Source organism: Denticeps clupeoides, unplaced genomic scaffold, assembly GCF_900700375.1.
Source record: "Denticeps clupeoides unplaced genomic scaffold, fDenClu1.1, whole genome shotgun sequence".
Taxonomy (NCBI): domain Eukaryota; kingdom Metazoa; phylum Chordata; class Actinopteri; order Clupeiformes; family Denticipitidae; genus Denticeps; species Denticeps clupeoides.
This window is the reverse complement of record NW_021629733.1, coordinates 12,501-20,000: the sequence shown is the minus strand read 5'-3', so window position 1 is coordinate 20,000 and position 7,500 is coordinate 12,501. Positions and strand designations below refer to the sequence as shown.

The following is a 7,500-nucleotide window of genomic DNA, read 5'->3' as shown; positions in this document are numbered from 1 at the left end:
AACGCGTTAACCGATTGCGCCACTGAGACCATGCTACTTTTCTATTTGAAGCCTTCTTGGCATGCAAAAGCTCAGATAAGAAGCATCATGTCAAATAACATTTCTGTTGGGTGGAAATGACCTTGCATGTGACATATGTAGTTTAACTGCTGTTAAACTAGGAAAAAATGCACTTTTCTACCCTGGGTGGGCATGAACCACCAACCTTTTTGGTTAACAACCGATAGCGCCACAGAGACCACACTTCTTTCCTAAATGAAGCTTTCTGATGCTGCAAAAGCTGAGACAAGAAGCATCATGTCATGTAACATTTCTTTTGGGTGATAAAGAAATAGTATGAGAAATATGTAGTTTAATTGCAGTAAAAACTGTAACAACGACACTTTACGTCCCTGGGTGGGCTTGAACCTCCAACCTTTCGGTTAACAGCCGAACGCGCTAACCGATTGTGCCACAGAGACCATGCTATTTTTCTATTTCAAGCCTTCTGGGCATGCAAAAGCTCAGATAAGAAGCATCATGTCAAATAACATTTCTGTTGGGTGGAAATGACTTTGTATGTGACATATCTAGTTTAACTGCTGTTAAATTAGGAAAAAATGCACTTTTCTACCCTGGGTGGGCATGAACCACCAACCTTTTTGGTTAACAACCGATAAAGCCACAGAGACCACACTTCTTTCCTAAATGACGCTTTCTGGGGCTGCAAAAGCTCAGACAAGAAGCATCATGTCATGTAACATTTCTTTTGGGTGATAAAGAAATAGTATGAGAAATATGTAGTTTAATTGCAGTAAAAATTGTAAGAACGACACTTTACGTCCCTGGGTGGGCTTGAACCACCAACCTTTCGGTTAACAGCCGAACTCGCTAACCTATTGCGCCACAGACACCAAGCTACTTTTCTATTTGAAGCCTTCTGGGCATGCAAAAGCTCAGATAAGACGCATCATGTCAAATAACATTTCTGTTGGGTGGAAATGACCTTGCATGTGACATATGTAGTTTAACTGCTGTTAAACTAGGAAAAAATGCACTTTTCTACCCTGGGTGGGCATGAACCACCAACCTTTTTGGTTAACAACCGATAAAGCCACAGAGACCACACTTCTTTCCTAAATGAAGCTTTCTGGGGCTGCAAAAGCTCAGACAAGAAGCATCATGTCATGTAACATTTCTTTTGGGTGATAAAGAAATAGTATGAGAAATATGTAGTTTAATTGCAGTAAAAACTGTAAGAACGACACTTTACGTCCCTGGGTGGGCTTGAACCACCAACCTTTCGGTTAACAGCCGAACGCGCTAACCGATTGCGCCACAGAGACCATGCTACTTTTCTTTTTGAAGCCTTCTGGGCATGCAAAAGCTCAGATAAGAAGCATCATGTCAAATAACATTTCTGTTGGGTAGAAATGACCTTGCATGTGACATATGTAGTTTAACTGCTGTTAAATTAGGAAAAAATGCACTTTTCTACCCTGGGTGGGCATGAACCACCAACCTTTTTGGTTAACAACCGATAAAGCCACAGAGACCACACTTCTTTCCTAAATGACGCTTTCTGGGGCTGCAAAAGCTCAGACAAGAAGCATCATGTCATGTAACATTTCTTTTGGGTGATAAAGACATAGTATGAGAAATATGTAGTTTAATTGCAGTAAAAACCGTAAGAAAGACACTTTACGTCCCTGGGTGGGCTTGAACCACCAACCTTTCGGTTAACAGCCGAACGCGCTAACCTATTGCGCCACAGAGACCATACTACTTTCTTATTTGAAGCCTTCTAGGCATGCAAAAGCTCAGATAAGAAGCATCATGTCAAATAACATTTCTGTTGGGTGGAAATGACCTTGCATGTGACATATCTAGTTTAACTGCTGTTAAATTAGGAAAAAAATGCACTTTTCTACCCGGGGTGGGCATGAACCACCAACCTTTTTGGTTAACAACCGATAGCGCCACAGAGACCACACATCTTTCCTAAATAAAGCTTTCTGGGGCTGCAAAAGCTCAGACAAGAAGCATCATGTCATGTAACATTTCTTTTGGGTGATAAAGACATAGTATGAGAAATATGTAGTTTAATTGCAGTAAAAACCGTAAGAACGACACTTTACGTCCCTGGGTGGGCTTGAACCACCAACCTTTCGGTTAACAGCCGATTGCGCCACAGAGACCATGCTACTTTTCTATTTGAAGCCTTCTGGGCATGCAAAAGCTCAGATAAGAAGCATCATGTTAAATAACATTTCTGTTGGGTGGAAATGACCTTGCATGTGACATATGTAGTTTAACTGCTGTTAAACTAGGAAAAAATTCACTTTTCTACCCTGGGTGGGCATGAACCACCAACCTTTTTGGTTAACAACCGATAGCGCCACAGAGACCACACTTCTTTCCTAAATGAAGCTTTCTGATGCTGCAAAAGCTGAGACAAGAAGCATCATGTCATGTAACATTTCTTTTGGGTGATAAAGAAATAGTATGAGACATATGTAGTTTAACTGAATAAAAAATGGCAACAAAGACACTTTACGTCCCTGGGTGGGCTTGAACCACCAACCTTTCGGTTAACAGCCGAACGCGCTAACCTATTGTACCACAGAGACCAAGCTAATTTCTTATTTGAAGCCTTCTAGGCATGCAAAAGCTCAGATAAGAAGCATCATGTCAAATAACATTTCTGTTGGGTGGAAATGACCTTGCATGTGACATATCTAGTTTAACTGCTGTTAAATTAGGAAAAAAATGCACTTTTCTACCCTGGGTGGGCATGAACCACCAACCTTTTTGGTTAACAACCGATAGCGCCACAGAGACCACACATCCTTCCTAAATAAAGCTTTCTGGGGCTGCAAAAGCTCAGACAAGAAGCATAATGTCATGTAACATTTCTTTTGGGTGATAAAGACATAGTATGAGAAATATGTAGTTTAATTGCAGTAAAAACCGTAAGAACGACACTTTACGTCCCTGGGTGGGCTTGAACCACCAACCTTTCGGTTAACAGCAGAACGCGCTTACCGATTGCGCCACAGAGACCATGTATTTTTGCTATATGAAGCCTTCTGGGCATGCAAAAGCTCAGATAAGAAGCATCATGTCATATAACATTTCTGTTGGGTGGAAATGACCTCTCATGTGACATATGTAGTTTAACTGCTGTTAAATTAGGAAAAAATGCACTTTTCTACCCTGGGTGGGCATGAACCACCAACCTTTTTGGTTAACAACCGATAGCGCCACAGAGACCACACTTCTTTCCTAAATGAAGCTTTCTGGGGCTGCAAAAGCTCAGACAAGAAGCATCATGTCATGTAACACTTCTTTTGGATGATAAAGAAAGAGTATGAGAAATATGTAGTTTAATTGCAGTAAAAATTGTAAGAACGACACTTTACGTCCCTGGGTGGGCTTGAACCACCAACCTTTCAGTTAACAGCCGAACGCGCTAACCTATTGCGCCACAGAGACCATACTACTTTCTTATTTGAAGCCTTCTAGGCATGCAAAAGCTCAGATAAGAAGCATCATGTCAAATAACATTTCTGTTGGGTGGAATTGACCTTGCATGTGACATATCTAGTTTAACTGCTGTTAAATTAGGAAAAAATGCACTTTTCTACCCTGGGTGGGCATGAACCACCAACCTTTTTGGTTAACAACCGATAGCGCCACAGAGACCACACATCTTTCCTAAATAAAGCTTTCTGGGGCTGCAAAAGCTCAGACAAGAAGCATAATGTCATGTAACATTTCTTTTGGGTGATAAAGACATAGTATGAGAAATATGTAGTTTAATTGCAGTAAAAACCGTAAGAACGACACTTTACGTCCCTGGGTGGGCTTGAACCACCAACCTTTCGGTTAACAGCCGATTGCGCCACAGAGACCATACTACTTTCTATTTGAAGCCTTCTAGGCATGCAAAAGCTCAGATAAGAAGCATCATGTCAAATAACAATGAAAATAACAATGAAATGACCTTGCATGTGACATATCTAGTTTAACTGCTGTTAAATTAGGAAAAAATGCACTTTTCTACCCTGGGTGGGCATGAACCACCAACCTTTTTGGTTAACAACCGATAAAGCCACAGAGACCACACTTCTTTCCTAAATGAAGCTTTCTGGGGCTGCAAAAGCTCAGACAAGAAGCATCATGTCATGTAACATTTCCTTTGGGTGATAAAGAAATAGTATAAGAAATATGTAGTTTAATTGCAGTAAAAATTGTAAGAATGACACTTTACGTCCCTGGGTGGGCTTGAAGTTTAATTGCAGTAAAAATTGTAAGAACGACACTTTACGTCCCTGGGTGGGCTTGCACCACCAACCTTTCGGTTAACAGCCGAACGCGCTAACCTATTGCCCCACAGAGACCATGCTACTTTTCTATTTGAAGCCTTCTTCTGGGCATGCAAAAGCTCAGATAAGAAGCATCATGTCAAATAACATTTCTGTTGGGTGGAAATGACCTTGCATGTGACATATGTAGTTTAACTGCTTTTAAACTAGGAAAAAATGCACTTTTCTACCCTGGGTGGGCATGAACCACCAACCTATTTGGTTAACAACCGATAAAGCCACAGAGACCACACTTCTTTCCTAAATGAAGCTTTCTGGGGCTGCAAAAGCTCAGACAAGAAGCATAATGTCATGTAACATTTCGTTTGGGTGATAAAGAAATAGTATGAGACATATGTAGTTTAACTGAATAAAAAATGGCAACAAAGACACTTTACGTCCCTGGGTGGGCTTGAACCACCAACCTTTCGGTTAACAGCCGAACGCGCTAACCTATTGCACCACAGAGACCATGCTAATTTCTTATTTGAAGCCTTCTAGGCATGCAAAAGCTCAGATAAGAAGCATCATGTCAAATAACATTTCTGTTGGGTGGAAATGACCTTGCATGTGACATATCTAGTTTAACTGCTGTTAAATTAGGAAAAAATGCACTTTTCTACCCTGGGTGGGCATGAACCACCAACCTTTTTGGTTAACAACCGATAGCGCCACAGAGACCACACATCTTTCCCAAATGAAGCTTTCTGGGGCTGCAAAAGCTCAGACAAGAAGCATAATGTAATGTAACATTTCTTTTGGGTGATAGAGACATGGTATGAGAAATATGTAGTTTAATTGCAGTAAAAATCGTAAGAACGACATTTTACGTCCCTGGGTGGGCTTGAACCACCAACCTTTCGGTTAACAGCCGAACGCGCTAACCGATTGCGCCACAGAGACCATGCTACTTTTCTATTTGAAGCCTTCTGGGCATGCAAAAGCTCAGATAAGAAGCATCATGTCATATAACATTTCTGTTGGGTGGAAATGACTTTGCATGTGACATATCTAGTTTAACTGCTGTTAAATTAGGAAAAAATGCACTTTTCTACCCTGGGTGGGCATGAACCACCAACCTTTTTGGTTAACAACCGATAGCGCCACAGAGACCACACTTCTTTCCAAAATGAAGCTTTCTGGGGCTGCAAAAGCTCAGACAAGAAGCATCATGTCATGTAACATTTCTTTTGGGTGATAAAGAAATAGTATGAGAAATATGTAGTTTAATTGCAGTAAAAACTGTAAGAACGACACTTTACGTCCCTGGGTGGGCTTGAAGTTTAATTGCAGTAAAAATCGTAAGGACGACACTTTACATCCCTGGGTGGGCTTGAACCACCAACCTTTCGGTTAACAGCCGAACGCGCTAACCGATTGCGCCACAGAGACCATGCTACTTTTCTATTTGAAGCCTTCTGGGCATGCAAAAGCTCAGATAAGAAGCATCATGTCAAATAACATTTCTGTTGGGTGGAAATGACCTTGCATGTGACATATGTAGTTTAACTGCTGTTAAATTAGGAAAAAATGCACTTTTCTACCCTGGGTGGGCATGAACCACCAACCTTTTTGGTTAACAACCGATAAAGCTACAGAGACCACACTTCTTTCCTAAATGAAGCTTTCTGGGGCTGCAAAAGCTCAGACAAGAAGCATCATGTCAAGTAACATTTCTTTTGGGTGATAAAGAAATAGTATGAGAAATATGTAGTTTAATTGCAGTAAAAACTGTAAGAACGACACTTTACGTCCCTGGGTGGGCTTGAAGTTTAATTGCAGTAAAAATCGTAAGGACGACACTTTACGTCCCTGGGTGGGCTTGAACCACCAACCTTTCGGTTAACAGCCGAACACGCTAACCGATTGCGCCACAGAGACCATGTTACTTTTCTATTTGAAGCCTTCTGGGCATGCAAAAGCTCAGATAAGAAGCATCATGTCAAATAACATTTCTGTTGGGTAGAAATGACCTTGCATGTGACATATGTAGTTTAACTGCTGTTAAATTAGGAAAAAATGTACTTTTCTACCCTGGGTGGGCTTGAACCACCAACCTGTCGGTTAACAGCCGAACGCGCTAACCGATTGCACCACAGAGACCATGTAATTTTGCTATATGAAGCCTTCTGGGCATGCAAAAGCTCAGATAAGAAGCATCATGTCATATAACATTTCTATTGGGTGGGAAAGACCTTGCATGAGACATATGTAGTTTAACTAAATAAAAAATGGCAACAAAGACACTTTACGTCCCTGGGTGGGCTTGAACCACCAACCGTTCGGTTAACAGCCGAACGCGCTAACCTATTGCGCCACAGAGATCATACTACTTTCTTATTTGAAGCCTTCTAGGCATGCAAAAGCTCAGATAAGAAGCATCATGTCAAATAACATTTCTGTTGGGTGGAAATGACCTTGCATGTGACATATCTAGTTTAACTGCTGTTAAATTAGGAAAAAATGCACTTTTCTACCCTGGGTGGGCATGAACCACCAACCTTTTTGGTTAACAACCGAAAGCGCCACAGAGACCACACATCTTTCCTAAATAAAGCTTTACGTCCCTGGGTGGGCTTGAACCACCAACCTTTTGGTTAACAGCCGAACGCGCTAACCGATTGCGCCACAGAGACCATGTTACTTTTCTATTTGAAGCCTTCTGGGCATGCAAAAGCTCAGATAAGAAGCATCATGTCAAATAACATTTCTGTTGGGTAGAAATGACCTTGCATGTGACATATGTAGTTTAACTGCTGTTAAATTAGGAAAAAATGCACTTTTCTACCCTGGGTGGGCATGAACCACCAACCTTTTTGGTTAACAACCGATAGCGCCACAGAGACCACACTTCTTTCCTAAATGAAGCTTTCTGGGGCTGCAAAAGCTCAGACAAGAAGCATCATGTCATGTAACATTTCTTTTGGGTGATAAAGAAATAGTATGAGAAATATGTAGTTTAATTGCAGTAAAAACTGTAAGAACGACACTTTACGTCCCTGGGTGGGCTTGAACCACCAACCTTTCGGTTAACAGCCGAACGCGCTAACCGATTGCGCCAAAGAGACCATGTATTTTTGTTATATGAAGCCTTCTGGGCATGCAAAAGCTCAGATAAGAAGCATCATGTTATATAACATTTCTGTTGGGTGGA

General features: G+C 41.2%; 4 non-coding genes across 4 annotated transcripts; all 4 read right to left on the bottom strand.

The window, feature by feature from the left end:
- Positions 1 to 1,251: 1,251 nt before the first annotated feature.
- On the bottom strand, positions 1,252 to 1,325 carry trnan-guu (transfer RNA asparagine (anticodon GUU)). The gene has a single exon. It is a non-coding gene; the product is annotated as a tRNA-Asn (tRNA).
- Positions 1,326 to 5,175: 3,850 nt separating this feature from the next.
- trnan-guu (transfer RNA asparagine (anticodon GUU)) lies at positions 5,176 to 5,249 on the bottom strand. Its single transcript has one exon. It is a non-coding gene; the product is annotated as a tRNA-Asn (tRNA).
- A 415-nt stretch (positions 5,250 to 5,664) lies between these two features.
- Positions 5,665 to 5,738, bottom strand: trnan-guu (transfer RNA asparagine (anticodon GUU)). The gene has a single exon. It is a non-coding gene; the product is annotated as a tRNA-Asn (tRNA).
- Positions 5,739 to 6,153: 415 nt separating this feature from the next.
- Positions 6,154 to 6,227, bottom strand: trnan-guu (transfer RNA asparagine (anticodon GUU)). Its single transcript has one exon. It is a non-coding gene; the product is annotated as a tRNA-Asn (tRNA).
- Between the last annotated feature and the right edge of the window lie 1,273 nt (positions 6,228 to 7,500).